Source organism: Eleutherodactylus coqui, chromosome 4 (assembly GCF_035609145.1).
Source record: "Eleutherodactylus coqui strain aEleCoq1 chromosome 4, aEleCoq1.hap1, whole genome shotgun sequence".
Lineage (NCBI taxonomy): Eukaryota > Metazoa > Chordata > Amphibia > Anura > Eleutherodactylidae > Eleutherodactylus > Eleutherodactylus coqui.
In genome coordinates this window covers 93,972,694-93,998,380 of record NC_089840.1, presented here as the reverse complement: position 1 = coordinate 93,998,380, position 25,687 = coordinate 93,972,694, and the positions used below count along the sequence as shown (strand labels likewise).

General features: G+C 42.5%; 1 protein-coding gene across 1 annotated transcript in view; it reads right to left on the bottom strand.

Moving 5' to 3' along the window:
- The window catches only part of LOC136624680 (granulocyte-macrophage colony-stimulating factor receptor subunit alpha-like), an 84,210-nt gene extending 60,086 nt beyond the window's left edge, over positions 1 to 24,124 (bottom strand). The window contains exons 1-2 of the mRNA XM_066598631.1: positions 24,091 to 24,124; positions 331 to 383 (exon numbers count right to left, since the gene is read on the bottom strand). The gene's annotated coding sequence lies outside the window, so the exon portion shown is untranslated. The remainder of the gene's footprint in view (positions 1 to 330; positions 384 to 24,090) is intronic.
- Positions 24,125 to 25,687: the final 1,563 nt, after the last annotated feature.

Below are 25,687 nucleotides of genomic sequence, written 5' to 3'. Positions count from 1 at the left end.
AAGTACATGCTACTAGGGAAGAATATATCTGTAATACAATATATAACCTTACATTCTCAATTCTGTATGAATTAGTGGTAAAACCTCGATGTCACTCCATATGATATTGGAGACACTATATAATGGAGAAGTACAGAAAGAGCCCATAGGTTGCCATGGGCAAAGTATTATGGCTCTGTTCTTCTCAAATCCATACCTACATATTCTTACATATAAGAATACATACATGTGTGTATTTCCCAAATGCAGGTTCAGCCAGCATAGTATCTTCCATATTGCATCAACGCTGCCCTTCCTACATTATTCAGAAGCTGCTCACATGTAACTTACTTTTCCTGTGTTAGAGGTTGCTACAATAGTGGGTCACTTCCCCCTTGGAAATGCTGAATTTCAAGGAAAGACAACCAGTGTTAATAAAAAGTTAACATAAAAGTTAAAATTAAGTCATAAATGTAATATCATTATAGGAATTACTAGTGTGTGAACATTCAGATAACACCAAGGGCAGAAGAGGAAATAATTGCCAAATATTTTCTGGAAAATTCATACACCAGCTGATCCCACACTTTAATATAATGCTCAGACTGCTTTAAAATCCGCGTCGGGGTGGCCAAGCCTGCAGAGAGTGAGGACACACTGTTACTGCGCTCCAGAGCCATAGGAGATTTTTCTTCATTTTTTGGCATAATACAGCCAGCAGTTACTCCTCACTCCAGCCTAAACAACCTCCCTGCAGTGCGAGGAACATATTGAGAGGTCTCCCCGCGAAATCGGTGGAGATAGAGCGGCGGAGCCGGACAACCCCCCCTGGAGCCGTGGTCGGGAGCCGAGCGGAGAGCGGGAAATAGCAAGCGCTCGTAGCATAGGAAAACCCCGGGGACGCCAGCGGACCTCTCCCAGTGAAGCCGCTGCCAACAGCAAACACAGCGGAGATAAGGGGGAAAGGAGGAAGTGTCCCACTGTCAAGCAGCGGTGACAGGAGAGGCCGGCAGGGACGGACCCGCGAGCGGGAGCGGAGGAGCGAGAGCGCCCGACACAGAGGATAACAACGATCGTTGCAGAGACAGTGAGTACCTGCCTCCCCAGTAAGCCCTTCATTAAAACGGCTAACACAACGGGCGCCCCGACTATAACAGCAGCATATCGCCTCCCAACCGACACCACCCGAGCTCAGCTTCCCGCCAAAATCTGCCGCCATTACCCTCCCCCCCCCCATCTCGGCTGCATAACTGAGTACAAGGATAGAGTGGCTGCATACAAAATAAAGACTCTAATTGCCACAAAAAGAAACGGAGGGATTCCTAAGGGTATAGCCCTAATTTTTTTTGGTTCTGGCATGCCCAGAACCACATAACAAACAATTTTTCTGGACCTAATAATTAAGTCTGACTGTGCAATCCTCCAATAATAATTTTTCTGTGATCCCTCACAACACTACCTATACATGGGCAATCGCTAATCCACACAGATGGCTGTCTGAACCTATGTAGTGCCGAGGAGAGTACCTCTCAACCCACGATACTAGAAAGCCTTAAGACCACTAAAACTTCAAGGTTATCCATACAACTAATCATAACCCCATCTAAACCCATTGATAAAATAAAATGGTTAAAGGCACAAGAGAACGTAGCAGCGAACAGCCAGAGACACCGAGAAGACAAAAAAACCAAGCCGACATGCAGAAACCACCGTCATCACAGAGTGTACCGGATCTTGTGTCACAAGACTCAGAGCCAGATAGCGACATCGAAGACAAGGATTGCGATCTCAGTGCACAAATCTCTAAATCCTTTCTGCAGAAAGCCCTTATTAAAGTGACTCAACCAATTATGTCAGAACTCGCTGACATCAAATCCGAATTACAACAAATGGGCCACAGAGTAGAAGACCTAGAAGAATCTTGCTCCACAATTATCAAACATGCAAAAGCCACTTCGCAGGTATTAGAAACCCACCGCTCATACCTGGACCGAGCCCTTACATTAATCGAAGACCAAGAGAATCGTAGCAGACGCTGCAACATACGCATAAAAGGTCTTCCGGAATCCTGGGCTGCGGAGTCTCTACGCAAAGTTGCGGGTGAAATTTTCACAGAACTTCTGGGTGAAGAACGAGCAACACAGATTCAAATAGAAAGAATTCATAGGGCTATAAGGCCCAAACCCAAAGCAGAAGATTCACCAAGAGACGTCATCTGCGGCCTTCTCTCCTATATAGACACGAATGCCACGCTCAATGCCGCAAGAGCGCAACAACCACTCAAATACTGTGATGTCCCAATCCAACTTTTTCAAGATATCGCACCGTCCACCCTAGCAAAAAGGCGCACTTTGAGACCACTCCTAGAAGTACTAAAATCAAAAGGGATCCAATACTCCTGGCTATTCCCATTCGGGCTGTCAATCAATGAGTCGGGACGAAGATTGACAGTCAGAACACCTGAAGATCTCAGCATGATTTGGCAGCACTTGAAAATCGATCCAATAGAAATACCTTCCTGGCTGCCAACACAATACGACTTGACCATCCCACCCCTACCGGAGGGAGAACCTTGGAAAATAAATTCGAAATTTAAATCACCCAAAAGCAAGAAATATGCTTCGAAACACACATCTTAAGGCAAGAAAAGCCGCTCACCACGTATTAGAAAATATGTCCTGATGAGCAGAGCACCAAACCTCCTGGAGACAGACATCACTACGAGACAACCCAAATTACTGAATTACCTTTTGGAGCTTCACTCCACCTGTAGAAATTCCAACTTTCTTAAAAAAGACTTTAACTAGAGGAGCATCTACACAAGCTAAAATACCACAGAACCAAACTAGGACCTCTACCCCACAGAAGCAATACTTGAGAAACACCAGATCCAAGCGAAGCTAGCAAGATAACAGAAAGAGAAGTTGGAATCTCCATGGAAGAAGACCCCCTTACCGCCGTATACCCATACGGCAAAGAAATGAACTTTCTGAACTAGAACATCTATTTTTAGGAGGGGCGGAGCTTGAGACAGGACTGTGACCCGGGGGTTGTACGGGGGTCAAACTCCGGGTCCACCTGCCAGGGGGAAGCATGCAGACCCAAATAGTTTTGGGAGATCCTATGTAGTTCCTACGGGTCTGCGAACAAGCTCATTGTGAAGAGAGTGTCTAAAAGTATTAATGACAGATTTAATATGTCTTGACTCACTTCCCACTTCCCACCCCTCCCCCCCTATCTCTCTCCCCCTGTCTCTGTTTTTGTCTCCTTCTGCCCCCTCTATTTTATGTAGGTCAAGGTGCTCCAGCTCACAAGGTACGACATTGTACCCACCAATAAGGACAGAAAGAAAGAATCTCTGGATGGTACTGACGGGACCATAGATACTAAGAGAGCCCTCTCCACCAGAGAAACCATACACGTGAGTGAGCCGACAATGCACGCAACACATATGCTCCGCCCCTCCGGAGTAGAGCATATGGATGAGAGAGACACCGACAACAGAAACACAACCGTGGGGTTGTCGGGGTGCCTCTGATCCTCGCACTGACACACCACTTAAACAACTGATGGGGCATTACCCCCAAGTCAGATAGCCATCGCTCACTGTAATTACCTAGTTAATTACATCACACCCCTGCTCCCAAAACCCTAAGAACGCTCGCACGTAAATCGAACATAACCAAATATGATGACAAATCCCCCACCAAGCACCAGCACACAACATAGCTCCCGTAACACCCCCCTCCAAACAAAAACCCGGTCTACCCAAATCAGCCTAAAAGGGAAAACAACGATAACCACCTTTAACACCAAGGGATTAAATTCACCAAATAAAAGACACCATATGATCTGGCTTCTAAAAAAAAGTAAAACTAAAATAGCATTCCTCCAAGAAACCCACTTTAAAAACAAGAAAATTCCGGCCCTTCCGAGAAACTACTTCGCTCAGTGGTTTCACAGCTGCAATCCAACCTCAGCATCAAAAGGAGTTTCTATTGCCATCCAAAAAGATATTCCTTTCCAAAGTACTAACCAACTCACGGACTCAGAAGGACGCTACATTTTTGTAAAGGGGACCATGAATGGCTCCCAATACACCTTAGCAAACATCTACACACCAAACACCAACCAAGCAAAATGGATATTAGATACGCTACACACACTGAAATCTTTCGCAATAGGACATATAATCTTGGGCGGAGATTTTAATGTCACACTTAACCCTCTCCAAGACTCTTCTAAGAGTAGGTCCCAGGTCTCGCAGAGAGCCTTAAAAAGAATTCTTCTGGCCTTACAGGAGTTGAACTTAATTGACACTTGGCGATATATGCACCCCACAGAAAAAGATTTCACATTCTATTCACAAGTCCACGACTCATATCAAAGACTTGATTATATTTTTCTCCCTGCAAGACTGTTGAAAGATATTCAGCACTCTTATATAGATAACATCACAATATCTGACCATGCGCCAATGCACACCAACATAAATATTCTTCCAAACAACCCTGGGGAATGGAGGTGGCACCTAAATGAAGCGATCCTAAGAGAGGAAGAGTACAAACAAGAGATAGTCGGGAATCTAACTGAATTCTTCGAAATAAACTCTAAAGATAACTCAAATACACCCATGATATGGGAAACACATAAAGCTTACGTCAGAGGTCTCTTCATATCCCTGGGTTCAAAACTCAAGAAACAAAAACAAAAAAAAATAGACGACATACTAACACAGATTGCAGTACTAGAACAAAAAAGGAAACTCTCGGCAGTGAAAAAATCACAAAATGAAATCAACACTCTAAGAGACCAATTAAAGTCTCTACTCGACAAAAAATTCACTAAGGCTACTACTAACTACAGACAAAAGATTTATGCCCACGGAGACAAAGGAGGCAAACTAATGACAGCCCTCATAAAAAAGGCTAGAGAAAGGACCCACATCAAAGAGATTAAAAAAGCCACGGGAAAAATAACCACCTCCTCCCAAGACATTGCAACAGAATTCCATACTTACTTCTCTAACCTATACAACCTAGATAAGGAACTTTCACATTCAGACAGAGAAGAGAAATACAAAAACATGGATGCATTTTTAGAAAATCTCCAACTCCCCACAATCAACCCAGAGGACGCTTTGAACCTACTCGCTCCGGTGAGTAATGAGGAATTAGTGGAAATCATAAATAGCCTCCCTAACGGCAAGAGCCCAGGCCCAGACGGTCTCACGACTAGTTATTACAAAATACTACTCCACACAATAGAACCCCATCTCAGAGCGACCTTAAACGCAGTCATGAAAGGAACCCCCATCGCCAAACAATCACAAGAAGCACACATTTCTCTTATCCACAAAGAGGGCAAAGACCCATCCCAATGCATTAACTACAGACCAATATCCCTACTAAATGTAGACTTAAAAATCTGGGCCAAACTAATCGCCAATCGCCTAAGTGGAATTATCCCTAAGTTGATCTCAGACGAACAGACAGGGTTTGTCAAGGGTAGAGAAGGCAAAGACAACGCTGCAGTACTTCTACACTCTATACAACATGCTAAAAAGAAGAATATTCCACTCATATTCTTGGGAATCGATGCTGAAAAAGCATTTGACCGAGTTGATTGGAATTTCATGAGAGCAGTCCTTCATAAATTCAATTTCCCCATACAACTTATAGATGCCATCTTCTCCCTATATACAACACCATATGCAAGAATAAAAGTAAACAACATGCTATCCCAACCCTTCAATATAACTAATGGCACATGCCAAGGCTGCCCACTATCCCCTACGCTCTTCATCCTCACACTAGAAACCCTTCTTCAGGCAGTCAGACAAAACCCAGGGATCAAAGGGTTAGAAATCGGAGGCGAAAGTATACAATCTGCAGCATTCGCGGACGATGTACTGTTCCTCATCACGAATCCCACACAAGGCCTTAATACCCTGAACAATCTCCTAGACTTCTACGGTAGATTCTCCAATCTTAAAGTAAAAAAAAATAAATCAGTCATATTAAATATCTCTTTACCATCACACAGAGTAGCGGAAGTAAAGAAATCCTCCCCTTACTCCTGGGCAGATCAACACATCGACTATTTAGGTATTAAGATCACAAATAACCTAACAAAACTCTATGAGAGCACCCTAGAACATCTTCTAACAGAAATAACATCTCTCCTGTCCTCATATAACCTTCCTATAATCTCTTGGTTTGGGAGGAAAAATTTAATTAAAACATACATTCTACCTAAAATCCTCTATAAATTGCAAATGCTACCAATTCATATCCCAAATTCATTTTTCAAGAAAATCAGCGCCGCTCTCTCACGTTTCTTCTGGAAGTATAAACGCCCAAGATTAGCTTACACACTGATGACTAAAAGGAGACATTATGGAGGAGTGGGTCTCCCAGATACACACGAATACTACAAGGCAATCAACCTTAATAGATGGCTTGAACTAATGTTCCCACTACAAAACCACAAATTAAGGAAGATTGTACAAACAATTTACGGGAGTAACTTTCAGAGAGACATGTGGTTCCCCAGACCTAAAACCTACCGGGCCAAAGAGTTCAACTACCTGCTGAGGGGCATCTGCGAGACCTGGGACTCCCTTTCCTATGAACTAGCACCCCTCCCCTCCCCCAAGACACCACTAAACTTGCTACCATATACCATAAAGGAACCCAAGACCGGGATTCTGGAGAATCTCTGGAACATTTTCGAGGGGTTAACAATTCATGACCTACAATCTAACATCCATAAGGATCCTGACTCCATTATAAACATGTTAATACCCCAAAAGAAATTACAAGACCTACATATAGCACACATAGTAAACACGTTATCAAACTTCAAATTGACACATCCTTCTTCAAGACCAACAACAGATTTTGAAAAACTAATGAATACCCAAAATAAACAACACAGGAAAATCTCAACTCTAACCAAAAACTACCTAACACCCAGAAACCTAGCTAAGCCAACTTATATCTCATCATGGGAAAAGGAGCTAAACACAAAAATCTCTGATGCGGAGCTCAAAATAATATTTAAATCATCTTATGGGGTCTCCCAATGCGTCCGACTACAGGAAAACCATTACAAACTATTATCTAGATGGTATAAAACCCCCGAATGGCTGTTTAATTATAAACTTTCAGACACAAATAGCTGCTGGCGCTGTCTAGAAGAATCTGGCTCCTACCTACACATATGGTGGAACTGCAAGAAAATCAAACCTTTCTGGTCAGAAATCGGCAAATTAGTTACAACAATCCTCAATAAAACATTCCACCTTACCCCGGAAGTAATAATTTTAAGTAGACCAAACAATGAGTTCAACCCATCAAAAGACAAACTAACCTCCTTTATGATAGCAGCTGCAAAAGCATTAATCCCCCTTCACTGGAGGAGTACTTCGCCCCCCTTCAATAAAGATGTGGAAAACAAAGATGGACCAAATTTACCAATTTGAAGAGATCCTTAGTTGGTCGAATATGACATACACCTCTTTTCTGGAAACTTGGTCTCCTTGGATAAGCTACTGGGACAATCCCACAATAGTCCCCGCACCACCCCAAGGAGATGACCCTACCATGGAGGGAATAAACCATTAGTTAATCCCTAGTTAACGGAGATGCACTAGATCCCTTACACACATAACTTGATGACACATACACAGCCAAAGTGGCGATCTGAGCAAATAAAAGAAGGTCTGATTAACTAACTTTAATTAACCTGAATTAAAAAAAAAAAAAAAAGACATTGAGCGACATAGGCACAGTTAGTTGACCAAACATTACCCTAACGAAGACTAATAAAATACCTTGGTGATATTAAAACCCTACACCAATCCCTTCACCTCCCCCCCCCCCAATCCTTTCACTCTACACATTATACTCATATCCCTACATCACATCCTCATCCCACACATATACTACTTCCACATACCAGGGCGTTCTGACACAAACCCTATAAGTTGGGAATAGGAGGGTTCCCCTACTCTGCCCTGCCGTGTCACCCCGGTGCCCTCAGGGTCGTACGAATCCCGAGGAGTTGCAATTAAAAAACTCTCATAGTGCCTGTGCCTCTGTTCTCCCCCGGCAGAGGCTCAGTATCACATCTATCCCACCTAAAGCAGTAGAGATTGGACAAAACTCCATACAGTTTTGGAAAGAGAGAACAAGAGAACCCCGATAACGGGGCACTGGTAAAAGCACCAAATTAAGAGAAGACATAGGCGGGGCGATTAGGATACCGGGGTCTCCACGAGGAAGCACAGAGGTCCCCTCTACCGCTTAACTCTCGCTTATTTCTACCCCCCCCTCCCCTACCCCTCTTATTCTATCCCCTAAGTTACCTCTAGCTTTGTGTTTAGAATTAATAAAGTTATATAGCACAAGAGGAGCATGGTTAGTTTATAGAGGAGGTTCGCCCCCGTCCACCCCGACCCAGAAAATAAAGCCTATAAGCACCCGGGACTGGGGGAGGTGGGCGTGGGTGACCATAATGAGTTGCTCCATTACTTACCTCCAACCAATACCAAAGTTAATGATTTTAATAGCCTATTTGAAATACATGTTATAAACTGTGTATTGACAAAAGTTTTATCATACTGTCACAGCAAATGTTAAAGAAAAAATTGAATAATAAAAAGTGAATTGATAAAATCCGCGTCGGGGGCTCCGTTTTCCTGTTCCTTCATGGGAACAGTTGAGGAAAATTTCTTGGCTGAACAGATCCATTCTATGATGGAACCTTATGGACCCCATTGACTATATTGGGGTCAGTTTGGTTTCTGCTCAGCTGTCCGGCATTTTACCAGACAAAATAGTCTTGCATGCAGGATTTTTTCTTCTGGCATTTTGTGCCAGATTAGTGATGGAAGCTCCTGCGCCGATGTGAAGGCAGCCTTTGTATTACGGCTGAATTAAAGTAAGGCAAATGCTAGAAGGATATAACATTGCTGATACTTATCCTATATGTTTCTTTGCAATTATGAAATTGATACTCTGTTTAGATTTCTTTTTCTGATTCCCCTTGCCTTTTATTGCACTTTTTTCTTTCAGATTTTTTCCTTTTTCTTTTATTTATTTTTTCTCTCTCCCTTTCTCTCCTATGCTTAGGGTGACAACCCACTACAGTTTTTTTTTCACTGCGAAATTCGCAGCGTTTTTTTTTTCTGCAGGGGTCTATGGGACTTGTAATGTTAAAATCGTGATTGCGCAAAATCGCGATTTTGCCGTAAATTGCGATTTTGCGTGATCGCGATTTAAACATTACAAGTCCCATAGACCCCTGCAGAAAAAAAGAACGCTGCGAATTTAACAGTGAAAAAAAACTGTAGTGGGTAGTCACTAGAGATGAGCGAGCGTACTCGGCCACGCCCCTTTTTCGCCCGAGTACCGCGATTTTCGAGTACTTCCGTACTCGGGCGAAAAGATTTGGGGGGCGCCGTGGGTGAGTGGCGGGTTGTGGGGGGGAGAGGGAGAGAGGGCTCCCCCCTGTTGCCCCCTGCTACCCCACGCACCGCCACGCCTCCCCCCACCCCCCGGCGCCCCCCGAATCTTTTCACCCGAGTACTGAAGTACTCGAAAATCGCGGTGCTCGATCGAGTAATTACTTGAAACGAGTACATTCTCTCATCTCTAGTAGTTACCCTTACTCTGGTTTGCTCAGTATTTACTCACCTTAGTTTTGAGCATATGGTTTGCAGCAAGCAGGCAGCTTGTTTCTCAGTCAAAGTAAGGGCTCAGTCACACAGGCGCTGATCCGCCTGTGTTCCTGCACGATAAGGGCGGATTGGCGCCCGTGTGACTGAGCCCTGAGACAGCAATGGAGCCGGTCATGTGTTCTTTCTTCCGGCGGTGAGGAGAGTCGTCTGCACCTGCAGTGTGGCATCTTATCGTGCATGAACACTGGTGGATCTGCACCCGTGTGTCTAAGCCCTAAGATGTTATAGGTTTTCTGTGTGTTTTAACTGCCAAAGACAGGTCTAATCAGACTAAAGATATATATCTCCACAAGAGGAGGAGACAGGCTAGAGGCAGAGAAGAACTGTCACAGCAAGTGTTTCCAGGGTCTTTAGTTTTAGTATTTTCAGCTTTTGCTATGTTATTACATCTTGGTTATTACAATAATTCTGTAGTTTATTAGTTTCTTGCATTGCATCAGTTTACATAAAATACTTTACATTTAAGAATCCTTTTAGTTTCTAGACATAATATATGTGTTGTGCTGAATGCATATATGCTGCTTTAATGATTATATATTTCATAACTGTATCACTAATATTTTAATTATTTGATCAGTATTTTGCTTGAGTCTTTATAAGTGAAGATGAGGAGTGGGTCCAAAACATGAAAGAGGTGCAAATCTTTCCATTAGGGGCATACTTAAAAATCATTCATAGCAAGCAAAAGTCAGAAAGAAATCCCACACACACCCCTGCATGGGGTAAACATCATCGAGTTGAGAAATGATCCTCCATTATCCCTACTTTAATGAGCTTTTTTTTTAGATCCCCAGAAATTTAATGAAAGTCTGGGGTTATGATATTATAAAAATAGAAGCAAAACTTACTTGTTCACTATGTTCCTATTCCAATGCTCTCCTTCTGCTCCTCTCTACGGGTCTTTTTTTTCTGTCGGCAGCACTAGGAAGATAACATTACGGACTATCCACATGATCTCTGATGCCAGTGACTGGCTGCAGTAGTCCTACGGGTAGTCTATTACATCAGCAGAAAACAAACACCCGTGGGGAGCAGCGAGAGGTATCAGGATGAGCAGGCATGCTTTGCTCTTTTCTTATTTCATAATGAATCCTGGCTTTAATTAAATTTGTGGGGTCTTTAAAAAACCCTTTAAAGGCCCAGATGCCCCCTTAGTCCCTTTAGACACCCTTTTCATCCTAACCCCACACAAAGAATACAATAAAGTTAAAGGGGTTGTCCCGCGCCGAAACGTTTTTTTTTTCTTTTCAATAGGCCCCCCGTTCGGCGCGAGACAAACCCAATGCATGTGTTAAAAAAAAAAAGGTTTACTACTTACCCGAATCCCCGCGCTGCGGCGACTTCATACTTACCTTAGCAAGATGGCCGCCGGGATCTTCACCCACGATGCACCGTGGGTCTTCTCCCATGGTGCACCGTGGGCTCTGTGCGGTCCATTGCCGATTCCAGCCTCCTGATTGGCTGGAATCGGCACACGTGACGGGGCGGAGCTACGCGATGACGCGTAGAAGGGGGCGGGGCCAGAACACCGCTCGTGCAGAGACCGAAGAGATGGGAGAAGACCCTTCTGCGCAAGCGCGTCTAATCGGGAGATTGGACGCTGAAATTAGACGGCACCATGGAGACGGGGACGCCAGCAACGGAGCAGGTAAGTGAATAACTTCTGTATGGCTCATATTTAATGCACGATGTATATTACAAAGTGCATTAATATGGCCATACAGAAGTGTATAAACCCACTTGCTATCGCGGGACAACCCCTTTAAAGAAAATGAAACAAAATACACATCAGTCATCCACTAAGCGCATTGCTGAAGTTTTTATTTTTTATTTTTCTTTATCTTCATTGTATTTAGCAACAGAGAGTGATGATGCTAAATTCACTCTGCATTTCAGTGTGTGCATGGTCTTTTTTGCCAGGCTTCTGTCTGAATCACCGAAAATGGCATTCAGATGGAACCATAAGTGGAACTATAGACTTTAAATAGTTAAGCAGAGACCAAAGATACAAACTTTAGCCTCTGTTTGAGCAGGTGTCTATTTTTTTAAATTGTGTTCCATGATTTACAATGCCATTCAGTGTACATCTTGTGCCATGCATTCAGTCCTTGCTGTACAAGATGTGATCATGTTGCACATTTGGAAGCCCAGATCCTGCATCTAAATGAGCGGCTTCCAACACTGAGATCTATTGGCAATATGTAAAGGAGTTTGCTGCTCACTGAACAGGCACTCGCTAGGGTATATGCAGTGGAGGATGGTAGTTTGGGAGAGCAGGATGAGCAGGCAGCTAGTTGGGTGACAGTTAGAAGGGGTAGAGGAAAGAGAAGCAAGGAGGCTAGAACTGGCACACCCCAACAAGTTTGCAAAGTTAGCAGATATGCCTTCTGACCACCAGGGAGATGTCTGCTCCAGTAAGAAGTAGAATTGGAGCACAGGGCAGTCTAGACAGATAATGGTAGTGGGAGACTCAATTATTAGGGGGACAGACTGGGCAACCTGCCACAAAGATCGGGATCATCGAACAGTGTGTTGTATTTCTGGTGCTCGAGTTTGACGCGTCGCAGATCGAGTTGACATTACTGGGAGGGGCTGGAGAGGATCCAGAGGTCATGGTACACACTGGCACCATTGACAAAGTTAAAGGCAGGTGAAAAGTTTTTAAAAATAATTTTTTAGGGAACTAGGATATAAGCTTAGGGCAAGGACCTCCAGAGTAGCATTTTCTGAAATACTACCTTACCACGTGCCACACAAAACAGGCAGTGGTAGATAAGGAGGTAAACAAGTGGTTCTAGAGTTTGTGTAGAAAGGAGGGGTTTGGGTTCCTGGAGAACTGGGCCTGTTGGCTACAGGCTCAACTGTAGGGACGGGTTACATCTTAATGGAGAGGCTGCAGCTGTGCTTGGGGAGAAGATGGCTTGAAGGTTGGAGTAGTGTTTAAACTAGCGACTGGGGGTGAAGGCAACCAAAAAGATAGAGGCGAAGACAGTAATGGGAATGGGGATGTAGCAGTGGGAGAGGTTAATACAGTTAGAACTGGCAGAACAGTTAGTAGAGATACACGTAATATAAAAATATCCCAAATCTTTTAAACTGTATGGTGGCTAATGCTAGAAGTCTGACCAATAAAGTAGATGAACTAGAAGTAATAATGCTTGAGGAAAACTACAACATAGTGAGAAAAAGAGAGACCTGGTTGGATGAAAGCTGTGACTGAGCGGTGAACTTACAGGGTTACAGTCTGCTCAGAAGGGATCGTAAAAAAAGGAAAAGGAAAGGTTTTTTTTCTTTATGTAAAATCCTTTTTAAAGCCTACTTTACGCAAAGATATGTGGGAGGGTGATGAACATGTAGAGTCACTATGGCTGGAAATACATTGAATATTAAACAACAATAAAATCCTCATAGTGGTTTTCTATAGACCAGCAAATATAACAAAAGCCACTGAAAATCTATTATTGAAGCAAATAGATGAAGCAGCAAATCACTAGGAGGTAATTATTATGTGGACTTTATCGGGATATAAACTCGGAAGCTGAAACCTGTGGATCTCATAAAGGTAAGAACTTTCTGTCAATTACGAAAGATAATTACCTTACCAAACCTGTACAGGATCTGACTAGGGGGACAGCCATTTTGGACTTAAAATTAACCAACAGACCTAACAAAATATCAAGAGAGCAGATTGGGGGGTACCTGGGAAATAGTGACCATAATATAATATATTTCAACTTGTCGTTCAAGAGAAAGTTTTATAGGGAAGCTACGAAAATATAATCTTTAGTAAGGCCAAGTTCGATCAGCTCAGTGATGCCCCTAACCTTATTGACTGGGATAATGTCATCAAAAATAAGAGTACAAACAATAAATGGGAAACGTTCAAAAACATTCTACTTACGTACTGTGAGCGGTTCATACCTTACAGCACATGTGTCAAACACAAGGCCCGCGGCCTGAATCCGGCCCGCTGCCTCATGTTATGTGGCCCGCGGCGTGCCGACGCCGCTCACCACTGCAGCGATTACCAGCTGGGGTGCCGCAGCTCCCTGCTGGTAATCGCGCTGTTACCACTGATGCCGGTGCACACTGACGTCAGTGTGCAGCCAGGATCCTCCTCCCCTGAGTCCCCTGCTCTTCAGTTCCGCAGGAGAGGACTTGGGGAGGAAGCGTGCCGGGAGCACACACTGACGTCAGTGTGCATCCAGGCTCAGGGCAAGCAGAGAGGGAGCGGCGCTGATGGCAAGGAGGAAGCAAGTATATGGGTTGGGGGGATGCTTATTATTACTGGGGGGGCTGCTTATTACTGTGGGGGTACTATTGGGTAGGGGGCTGCTTATTACTGGGGGGCTGCTTAATACTGGGGGTGGATGCTTATTACTGGGGGTGGCTGCTTGTTACTGGGGGGGCTGCATATTAGCATATTACTGGGGGGGGCAGCTTATTACTGGGGGCAGCTTATTATTATTACCGAGGGGGGTGGCTTATTACTGAGGGGGCATATTATTATTACTGAGGGGGGCTTATTACTGAGAGAGGGGCTTAATGTTGCTATGGGGGTAATACTACTGAGGGGGTTAATATTACTAATTGGGCCACTCTGGGGGTCGTTATTTTTACTGGGGCCACTATCAGGGTCACTATTAGGGCTCGTTCACATGGGTGTAATTGTATTTTGGTCGCACAAATACGCTGCGTATTTGCACAATCAAAAACCGCTTATGCCTGTATATTTGGGCAAACAAAAAGGAACGCAGGTGGGCCCATTGAAATGGTGAAATATGCAATGAATACATAGGCTTCCTGCGCATTCACCACGTATTTGCGCGGCCCATTCACTTCAATGGCCTATTGGGGTGCGTAGTACGCAACAGAATAGGTCATGCTGTGTGAAAATATACATCATGTGAATGAACTCATTGACATCAATGGCTTCTATTTACTGCATATTATGTACGCAAATACGCTTTTGTGAACAGGCCCTTACTGTACTGCTTTGGGCCCCCTGCACACGTGCGGAAATTCCACGGCGGGATTTCCTGCAGAATTTCCGCCCATGGAAGCTGCCATAGGATTGCGTTAGAAAACGCAATCCTATGCAGACGGACGTGATTTGTCTGCGCGAAATCTCACAGAGCCCCGCACAGAAATGTCACTCCCTGGCCGCTGGCTCCGCTCAGAGCTGGAGTGGTGGGAGCAGGTGAGTGCCGTGCTGGTCGCTGCAGGGGCTCAGGTCAGGTCCCGCTGCGAGAATTCTCACAGCGGGATCTGACCCAGCCGTCTGCAGGCAGCCTTACAATCGGCCCTTTGAAGGTCAACATAAGCCTGTTGTGGCCCTCGGTGAAAATGAGTTTGTCACCCCTGCCTTACAGGTATAAAAGGCTTAGTAGTAGGAGAAAACCAATGTGGTTTAATAAAAATGTAAGGGGGACAATAAACAGCAAAAAGAAAGTGTTTAAATTACTAAAACAAGAATGCAGTGAAGGAGCACTAAAAACCTATAAGGAAAAGAATAAATTATGTAAAAATCACATAAAAGCAGCAAAGATGGAGACAGAGAGACTTATTGCCAAAGAGAGTAAAACAAACTCTAAAATGTTCTTTAACTATATAACTAGGTAAAAGATTAATACTGAAAGTGTTCGCCCTTTAATAAATAATGTAAGAAAAATTGTAGAGGGTGATGAGGAGAAAGCAAATCTATTAAATAGCTTTTTCTCTAGTGTATTCACAGAGGAAGATGAAATGTCAGATGAGATGCAAAATAATAATGTAAATTCTCCACTAAATGCCACCAGTCTAACCCAGGAAAAAGTGCAGAGCCATCTTAAAAAGATTAAAATAGACAAATCGCCGGGTCCTGATGGCATACACACTCGGGTTTAAGGGAATTAAGGAATGTGATAGAAAGACCCTTTTTTCTTATATTTAGGGACTCTGTAGTGTGTTCCACTGGATTGGTGCATAGCCAATGTGGTGCTGATATTCAAAAAGGGTCAAAAAGTAAACTTACAAACTACAGGCCACTAAGTCTTACTTCTATTGTCAGTAAAATGTTTGAAGGGTTTCTAAGAGATGCTATCATGGAGTACTCCAAGGAAAATAGCTGTATAACTCCGTATCAGCATGGCTATGTGAGGGGTCCCTCCTGCAAACAAACCTAATCAGCTTCTATGAGGAGGTAAGATCTAAACTGGACAGATGAGAGTCACTGTATCTTGTGTATCTGGATTTTTCCAAAGCACTTGATACTGTGCTGCACAAAAGGTTGGAATATAAAATAAGAATGCTTGATCTGGGCGAGAATATGTGTAGGTGGGTAAGTAACTGGCTAAGTGATAGGAAGTAGACCGTGATTATAAATGGTACATACTCTGATTAAGTCACCATTACCAGTGGGTTACCACAGGGGTCGGTTTTGGGCCCTCTTCTTTTTAATATATTTATTAATGACCTGGAAGAGGGATTGTGCAGTAAAATATCAATATTTGCAGATGACACAAAACTATGTAAAGAATTTAAGGCAAGAGAGAACACAAGGAGTTTGGAAGATGATCTGTATAGGTTGGGGCCTTGGGCAAAAAAGTTGCAAATGAGGTTTAACACTGATAAATGTAAAGTTATGCACATAGGCAGAGGAAATACATGTTACTATTACACATTAAATGGGAAACCACTGCCAAGGCAAATAGGATCATGGGCATCAAAAAGGTCTGTCTAGGAGCACATGATAAGAACATTGTCCTTCCTCTTTACAAGTCACTGGTTAGAACACACATGGAAAATTGTGTACGGTTTTTGGCACCGGTACTCATGAAGGACTTATCAGAGCTTAAGCAGGTACAAAGGTGGGCAACTAAAGTAATAAACCTAATGGGCGGACCACATTACCCGGAGAGGTTATCAAAATTGGAATTAGTTAGTTTAGAAAAAAGACGGCTGAGGGGTGACCTAATAACGATGTGTAAATATATCAGGGGACAACACAGAGATCTCTCCCATGATTTTTATACCCAGGACTGTGACTGTAACAAGGGGGAGACCTCTGCGATTAGAGGAAAGAAGGTTTCTACACCAACATAGAAGGGGGTTCTTTACTGTAAGAACATTGAGACTGTGGAACTCTCTGCCTGAGGACATGGTAATGGATAATTTAATAAAAGATTTCAAGAGCGGCCTGGACGTCTTACTTGAGCAATACAATAGTATATTTTATAACCATTAATATAACTTCAAAAGAGTTGTTGATCCAGAGATTATTTCAATTGCCAGATTGCAGCCAGGAAGGAAATTTTTTTCCCTTAAATAGGAAAAATCGGCTTCTATCTGATTGGTTTTTTTTTTCTTTCCTCTGGATCAACATTGGATGATAATAGTCTGAACTGGATGAACATATGTGTTTTTTTCAGCCTTATATACTATGTTACGATATTAATTTAACTTACATTTGCCATACTGAAAAACAGTGGAATGCAATATTCTGCTTGGCAAAATAACAGAAATCTGCTAAAATGGAAACCTTATTAATCTCTGATTAACTTATGAAGGTCAACGTTTCCACTCAGCATTCCGTCTGAATGCTAATTTAAGCAATTCAGACAGATGGAAGGGCTGAGCACACACTAAAACCCAGCCTAACTTGTCTTCACTAGTCCTCACTTAGGTCAGACTTGCCTTGCTTTCACCTTCCTCAATGTCTCAGAAGTTCAATATTGCATCTACTTCTGGTGCCAAAACAACTCCAGTGGGCTGATCTTGGGGAGTGAGTTCCACACACCATGGACATTGAACCACACACTTCAAGCTGTGAAACAACACAGCCAAGATTCAAGAGGGAGCATGAAGAGTCAGGAGTCTAAGCTGTGGCAATTGGTTGTAAGACAAAGGAATGGGCAAGGAAGGCAGAGTCATGAGCAAGGGAGGTGGACCCACGGGTAGGTTGGAAGCTAGAGCCACTGTGCTGGATACAGGCTGACCAGAAGAACTGCCATAAGAATTGGCTGGCCTATAAACAGAGAGCATCTCTCTGTTTTGCCTATTGACCATCTGAATATTGTGAAAATCTGACTACTGACATAAACCAGCGCTGGAAGTAAGAAATGCTAAAAAGTTCCTGTGCTCCTGGTGTGTGAGTAGATAAAAGAACAAGCAGGTAGGAAAATATAATTTTTTTTACTTACTTTCTGTGAGGAGTCTGCAGGTGCCAGCAGTCCTCCTCAAATATCCAGGTTCACCTTTATAAAGTAATGGTCTGGACACGGATCTGCTTGTAGAGTGATAACACTCCAAGTTTTTTAATTTCATTGGACTATACCAGTGTTTCCCAAACTCTCATCCTCATCAACCTCAACTGGTCATGTTTTCAAGATATTCTGTAGTAAGAACACCTGAGGCAATATCTGAGGCACTGAAAATAATTACATCACCTGTGCAATATTAAGGGTAATCTAGAAAACATGACCCGTTGGGGCTCCATGAGGACTGGAGTTTGGAAAATGCTGGACTAAACGATACATGGTACACAAAGAATACATGCAACGTGTTCAAGAAGTCTTCCAACACAAAGTAGCCTACATTTGGCAAATGCACACAATTGCGCATGCAAACTCACGTGCATGTGTTTGACTGCCACGGCGAACGTATGCTAGCACTTCCAGTCCTTCTCACTTTAAATAGACCTTCATGTGTTGAAGACATATGCTTTAAAAAGGAGGAGGCTACTTTATGTTATAAGATCTCTAAAGCACGTTGCAAGCATTCTCTGTGTAACCTGTATCGTCCTGTCCAATGAAAAAAAAATGTGCACCCATGGACCCTTCACAGAAAGTATGTTAAAAAATTATATTTGCCTGCCCACTTGTTCTTTTATTAACTCACACGCCAGACGTGCAGGAAATTATTTTAATTTTTAATTTCCTGTATCTATGACCGAGGAATCAGCGTACCCGATGCGCTTTCATGTGATGCTGTCCTTGTGAACTTGGCCTTTCACAGGGATCCAGTGGCAGAGTGAAACAGCACCATTTTGAAGGTGAACCAGAACCAATGGTGTGGAGGCCTGTCGTAAGACGGACAATCCACACCAGGGAACTCCATAACATAATTCCTACTGCACCTTTTTAACACTAAAATATATCCTTGGAGAGCTGTTTTGAACTGTTATTTGTCATAAACCAATGCAGCATCCAAGTGAGGCGTGCCAAAGCAGGGAGACAATAGGGTAGTTAAGATGGCTGTCATGGGTGGCTCTGCGATCCCACCTGACAGTGGCGGCAAGGTGCCTGCTCAGTTGCGCAGAGTGGCAAAAAGGGTTAAACAGTCTATTGCTGGAAGTGATGGGTTTTAGTGTTGTCACGGTGACGCCATTATCTCAAAGAAGATGGACCCTCGGTGTGTGCATAAATAATTGACACGAGTCCTGGAAGCTTGGTGATGCAAACTGGAGATACGCAGTATCTTTAAACATTTGCAGTAGACTCTGGAGTTACAGTACATGAGAACGTTGTTCTATACTCCTAGTTCTGATGCAAAGACAAATTCAACAGTTCAGCGTTTTCTCTCACTCTTAGAGGTTTCTCAGAGACATTCCCACAGCCTCAGTTATCTGTAAGGGTACTCTGGTGCTTGTGGTGGCAGCTAGTGAGAGTTGAAGGTAATGGGCCTATTACATCTCCCTGGCTTCTCTATGCTCTCAGAGGTTTGTGTAAACTCACTGTTGTGTAGACAGGTCCCAAAATTGAGGCTCCTTACTGCTGCTGGTTATGGTAAGTCTTTGCTCCCTCTCATGAAACAAGCTTCATCCACTCCAGGTCACTGCACCTCCTCTCCCGACTTCTCACTCCGACTCCATAGGAAAAGAGGGGCAGAGCAAGCAGCAGGGATATCACTTGGCTTCTTCCATTCTCCTCTCACTCTCCTGACTTGCAGAGACCAACTCTCTCTTCAGTCTTGCACTATCTAAGCAGAACTTCTTGCATAGACTGCACTCTCAGACTCTCTTTTCCAAGACTCAGAAGCAAATTGACTTGCACAGCATCCTTGCAAAACACATATACATAGCATGATCACATGACTAACAAAAAATATACATTCTCAGACAGACATCTCACAGGTAATGTTGTATTATGTCTCCACTGGAAGCTAGGGGTGGAGACATAATTGTGCTGGGTTGCAATACCAGACAGTTAACTCTCGAGCTGCTGCAGCTATGCAACACACATTCAAAGCTGACTCATGCTGCAAGCAAAACAAGGACAATTACAAATGTATGAGACACACATAGATCACTCAGGCACATACTAGAAACTTCTGGAAACGTCACATTAACTTCGGTATACTGCACCAGCACTGACACTGCCTACTTGCTTGAAATTATGTGAGATGTGGAGCATGGTAGTATCAAGCCTCAGACGAGCCATCTTGCCCCATGAGCCCCATTGCAGCTGCGTGTTCTGCCTCTATTGGAGCTTTGCCACTGCTTTCAGTGATACTTTTTTCACTCCTGGTTTTGGGTTACAAATGTTATGCAGAATACTAACCAAAATATGGGCTTGTAAAAGTGACCATAGTGTTACTGTTGTACATGTTCCCTTCATCCATGTAACATCCAATAATCGAAATTTCAAACTTGCGGTTATTGCTCTGCAAATCCATTAAAGGGGTATTCCCAGCACTGCAAGTTATCAATCACAGATATCTCCCCGTTACATTTTGACAGCAGTGGCCACCACCGCTTCATTCATTTCAATGAGAACTGCAAAAGATAGCCAAGTTCAACTGCACAGCAATCTCTGGTCGCATTCACTTCAAGGTAATGTAGTGTGCAACGGTTTAACTCATTAATGCTCCATGACATACAGTCATGGAGGTTCGGGTTTGTAAGGAGGGAGATTGGGAGCCGATCCCACTCCATACAGTGTACAGCTGGCAAGAGACTATAACAGTGGCAATCAGGAATCCAGTTGTTCACGGCTGTTAACCCTTTAAGGACTGCCCCTTTTTTCACTTTTATGTTTTGTTTTTTTCCTAACCACTTTAAAAAAACAAAACATAATTCTTATATTTATCCATCAACGTAGCCGTCTAAGGGCTTGTTTTTTGCAGAAGTTGTATTTTTCAGTTGTACTATGTAATGTACCTTACAATGTACTGAAAAACATTATAAAATTCAAAGTTGAGTGAAATGGAAAAAATGCACAATTCTGTCATGTTTGAGGGGGACTTGTTTCTATGGTGTACATACTGCAGCAAAAATGACATCACAACTTTATTCTATGGGTCAGTAGAATTACTATAATACCAAACTTATATTGTTTTTTTTTTTTTTTGCTGTACAACAAAGAATAAAATCTCTTTTGAAAAAGAAAAAATTATTTTCTGCCGACATCTTTTAACAGCCATAATTTTTTTATTTTTTTTATCGACCTAATAGTCAGGGGGCTTGTTTTTTCCCGAATTTGGAAACATGGTAATCATATTGACCCATAGAGTAAAGTAATCATGTCATTTTTGCTGCAGTATGCATACCATAGCAACAAGCCCCCCCCCCCGAAAGATGGCGCCATTGCCAGTTTTTCAATTTCCCTCCACTTAGAATTTTCAAAACGCTTTTCAGTACATTATATGGCACATTACATTGTACTATTGAAAAATACAAATCATACTGCAAAAACAAACCATCAGACATCTATGTTGATGGATAAATAGAAGAATTATGATTTTTTAAAAGTGGTGAGGAAAAAAAAAAAATGTCTCAGCCCCAGGTGTCGTGGTGTACCAGCCACACATACATCCCAGAGTGCCTGCCACAGACATTTTTGGCACAACTAAGGCCCCCTGTTCATGGGTGTGATTCCGCCAGTGGTAAATCGCCGGCGAATCACGCTGTCTGAAGCTTTCCAAAGTACTGCTACGGAAAGCGCCGGCCCCATATTCACAAGCAGAGAATCATTGCGATTCTCCGCTCGCGGCCGGCAATTCGCAGCATGCTGCAAATTGCCGCGATTCTCTCCGGTCAGCCTATCTGTCCGATAGGCTGACAGCGTTGATCCATCTGCCGTCTCCTGCTCCCGGGGAAAATCCCAAAGGGTCTTTACAAGGTAGTATAGATCCTATACTACAAACCTACAGTCACTAACTCCCTACTTCACTGGAGCAGTTGTCATCCTGCTCCTCTGAAGAGAGGGATACCATATGGCCAATACTTCCGACAAAGCAGAAGAATATCCTCAGACAGGAAGGATTTCATTAAAAAGGCAGTAGAAATGGAACAGCTATTTCGCGATCAGAGTTAACTTGATCATATTTTGCAAAGAGCATATCACAGAGCCTGACATCAGGATAGAACTACTCTTTTACGTGATTCACATCTGGATAAAGAGTCTAAACAAACCATCAGACTCATCACTACTTTTGATGCTGCTGCCCAATATATGAGATATTTTCAATCGACACGGCTATTTTGTGACTAATCGTCCTGGTAGGTGGGGACTATGGTCATGTGCCATGGGGTATTAGCGCTGTAGTGGCTGTATTGCGTGTTCATATATACATACAGGACGCACTTTTCGGAGTGAGCATTCAGCCCAACATTAAATATTTCATTAACTGTAGGTCTAGGGAGTGGTCTATTTGGCTACGTGCCAGTGTGGCAGGTAGTATGTGGGTAAGAAAGTGAGAGAGTTCCGGAGTAGAATTGGCGAACATATTAATGAGAGACGACATAATAGGGATACTGCAAATGCTCTGCATTGTTAATGCTAAACACGCAGGGTCAACTAATTACATCAAATTTATGGGTAGTGATTTGATGTCCCCTTCCACACAAGGAGGTGATTGTGATTGTCTATTAGTGCATAGAAATACATTTGGAATTTACACCTTGCATACTATTGAAACTGAGGGGTTAAATGACAGGTTGAACTTTCAGTGCTTTTTATAAAATTACTGATGGTGGGTTTGACAGTTTCCCCAGTTTATTTGATCTTGGCTGTTAATGTGAGTTGACGAGTGTGTGTGTGTGGGGGGGGGGGGGGACCAGCCAAGGAATGCCGTTGTGTGTATGGTGCCTGTAAGCTGCTAGTAGAACCTGGAAGCAATGCAGAAAAAATAATGTTTGATTATGTCTCTCTCCCCTGCTCACTCCCGCAACTCACTGCTCACACCCCCCCCCCCCCCCCCCCGCCGGCCCCCGAATCTTTTCGGACTAGCAGGCATGTACTTGAAAATGGCGATACCCGCTCGAGTAATTTGTAATTTGCCTTAACAAGTACGCTCGCTCATCTCTAATTATTACTTATATATTTTTACCTTGTTTCCTTGTAATTGTATTTTGCCTCTGGCGTCATGTGTTTTCGTTCCAAGCTATTCACTGTGATATATGTGTTACTCACATGTGCCTTAATGTCTATGATTAAAGGCAACACGCTTGCCTGAAGCATGTAAGACGGCGCTTGTCCTTTTGTCCCTTTATGTCTGTTTGGATCATTTAATAAAGACTGAAAGTTAGATATATGGACGGTTCTACAGTAGCGGTATGTTTTGCTATAGGTTACTTTTTTTTTTTGAACATACAGTTTTTATCGAAAATTTTTTAGATGTTTACAAAATATGCAAAAGTACATTCACTTATCATTGATGTGATAGTGTTAGAGAATACGTTTTTCCATACACTTGCTATGGCGTTACATATGTGACAACTGTCAATGTCCTTTTTTGGCCTGTTAGACTTTGACAATTTTTTTTTTAATTATAGAAGCATCATAATTTTTACTCTTATCTTAGTAAAGGTTACGTTTTAAATTTCAAAAATTACATAGAGCCAAACTTTTTAGGGAAAACCAAGAATGCATCCTAAAGATATTTTATATATTTCTATATCCTAAACTATGAATATGAACATGTTAGCAGCATTAGAGATACCCAACAAAAGTCCCCTTTTAACAAGCTTCCCAAAAATTTACGACTGAGTCACAAGCACGGCCAAAAATATACTTGCAAAACTTTCCGAGAGATTAAAGTTAAAAAAATACATGTTTTCCTTTCAAAAGCAACAGATGTGATGAGATTAGGCAGCAAAATAACTGTTAGAAGCAGAAGGCACGCTAAGAAAATTGTAACAAGTAAATGACATAACATGAAATGCGTAATGTAACTGCACGGCCACCTTTTAATCTAACCGAAGTTCAATATTTCCCATAACAAATATGCTTTTTTGCAATGATTCACATAAACTGTTCTAATCCTTCATTAAAAGCAAGCAAAGTATTATTTAAAAATTGCTGTTCATGCAGACACTCAGTAGTAAGATCAGCAAGAAGAAGATCATCGTCATAGAAGAAATATAAGAGAATGAGAGTCTTTTTTACCATGCCAGGCTGGAAGTTGCATATTCAGAAGGAAAAGGCACTAAAAGGATATTCTAGTGAGAGGACAAACAGGAAGAGGGAAAGTGAAGGGGTGGGGAGGGGGTGGCAGGAGGGGGGCTAAGAGTGGTGACTACTGACTAAGGAGATTAAGTTTTACTGTTTAGCATTTGCTACTATTGAAAGGATACACTTTAGATTTCTGTTCTATTGGCTTCTTAAAGAAATAACAGAAAATACAAAAGTAGGCAATTAATAAATAAGATGTTTTCATCTCCCAATTGCTAGTATCGCAATCCAGGGTTACAACTAAAGGGCCAAGCACAGTAAATTTATGGTGCTTATTCCTGGGCTTTAATCCTGGCCGATAGTAAAAATACGGCCCAGGATTAAAGCTGCTGCTCCTGCAATCTCCTTTGCAGTCTACATAGCGCTCAATGAGTGCTATGTAGTGAAGAGAGAAAGTTACTTCTGCCATTCGACCTGGTGATCACATGACCCAAAGGTGCTCCCTGCAGTAGGAAGACCCAGGTCAGCTCTGTTAGTGACTACTGTCACTACAGGGGGATGTTTTTCCCTGTAACTGGGGCTTCTATAAATGCCCCAGCTACAGCGGAAAAGTGTGAAATAAAAAAAAAAGTAAATATGAATATGTCTTATATAACGTCATGAAAGACATGGATGTTAATTAATAGTTAAAAAAATAAGCCAAAAAAATTACAGAAACAAATAAAAACACACATATCAAAAAGAAAATGACCCACTACAGATGCCGACCAAAAGCCAACACTATACAAATTATATATCAAAATGTCCAAAACAAAATGAAGAACCCATTCCTGTACTTTGCTTTAATGTACTAGTTAAAAAAATAAACTGTAAATAAAAAAAATAAGTTTTTTTTAGCTTTTATCCCTTAGGGCTCAGTCACACGGGCGCTGAATCGCCCGTGTTCCTACACGATTAAGACTGCTGCACTGCAAGTGCGGACGACTCTCTGAAAGAACACATAGCCGGCAATGGAGCCGGTCATGCAGAGGGTCGTTCGCACGCGGTGCGGCCGTCTTATCATGCAGGAACATGGGCGGATCGGCGCCCATGTGACTGAGTCCTTATAAAACTAAAAAGTGGAAAAAGTTTGTGAAAAAAAGATTTTTAAAAATAGCCCTATTTGTCACGGGAAAAAAACGCAGCAAAAATAATTTTGGAAGCTAAAGAAAAAAAATAGGGCAGTAAAACCACCACATGGGTAAAAGCACCAAAAAGTTTCTGGTCCTTTAGGACCAAAAACCCTGGTCCTTAAGGGGTTAACGTTTAAATATTACATAGAAATAATATCTCAACAGCACATGTAATAGAAATAATCCAATCATTTACCAATAAAGGGGATTAAATCCAGTATTCTTTGGACACTGACTACTATCTGACCATCGTGCAGCCACCAAAAATCAGGTCACTGCTGCATTACTCATAACAACACATCCACTTAAAGCTCAGTCCTTCAGCCAATCAGCAGGGTTGTTAAGGTCATTGTATCAGAGCGAGAATGAATTAAACCTTGTGATTTTGCTAAAGGTCCTGTTGTGTACATGTATGTCCT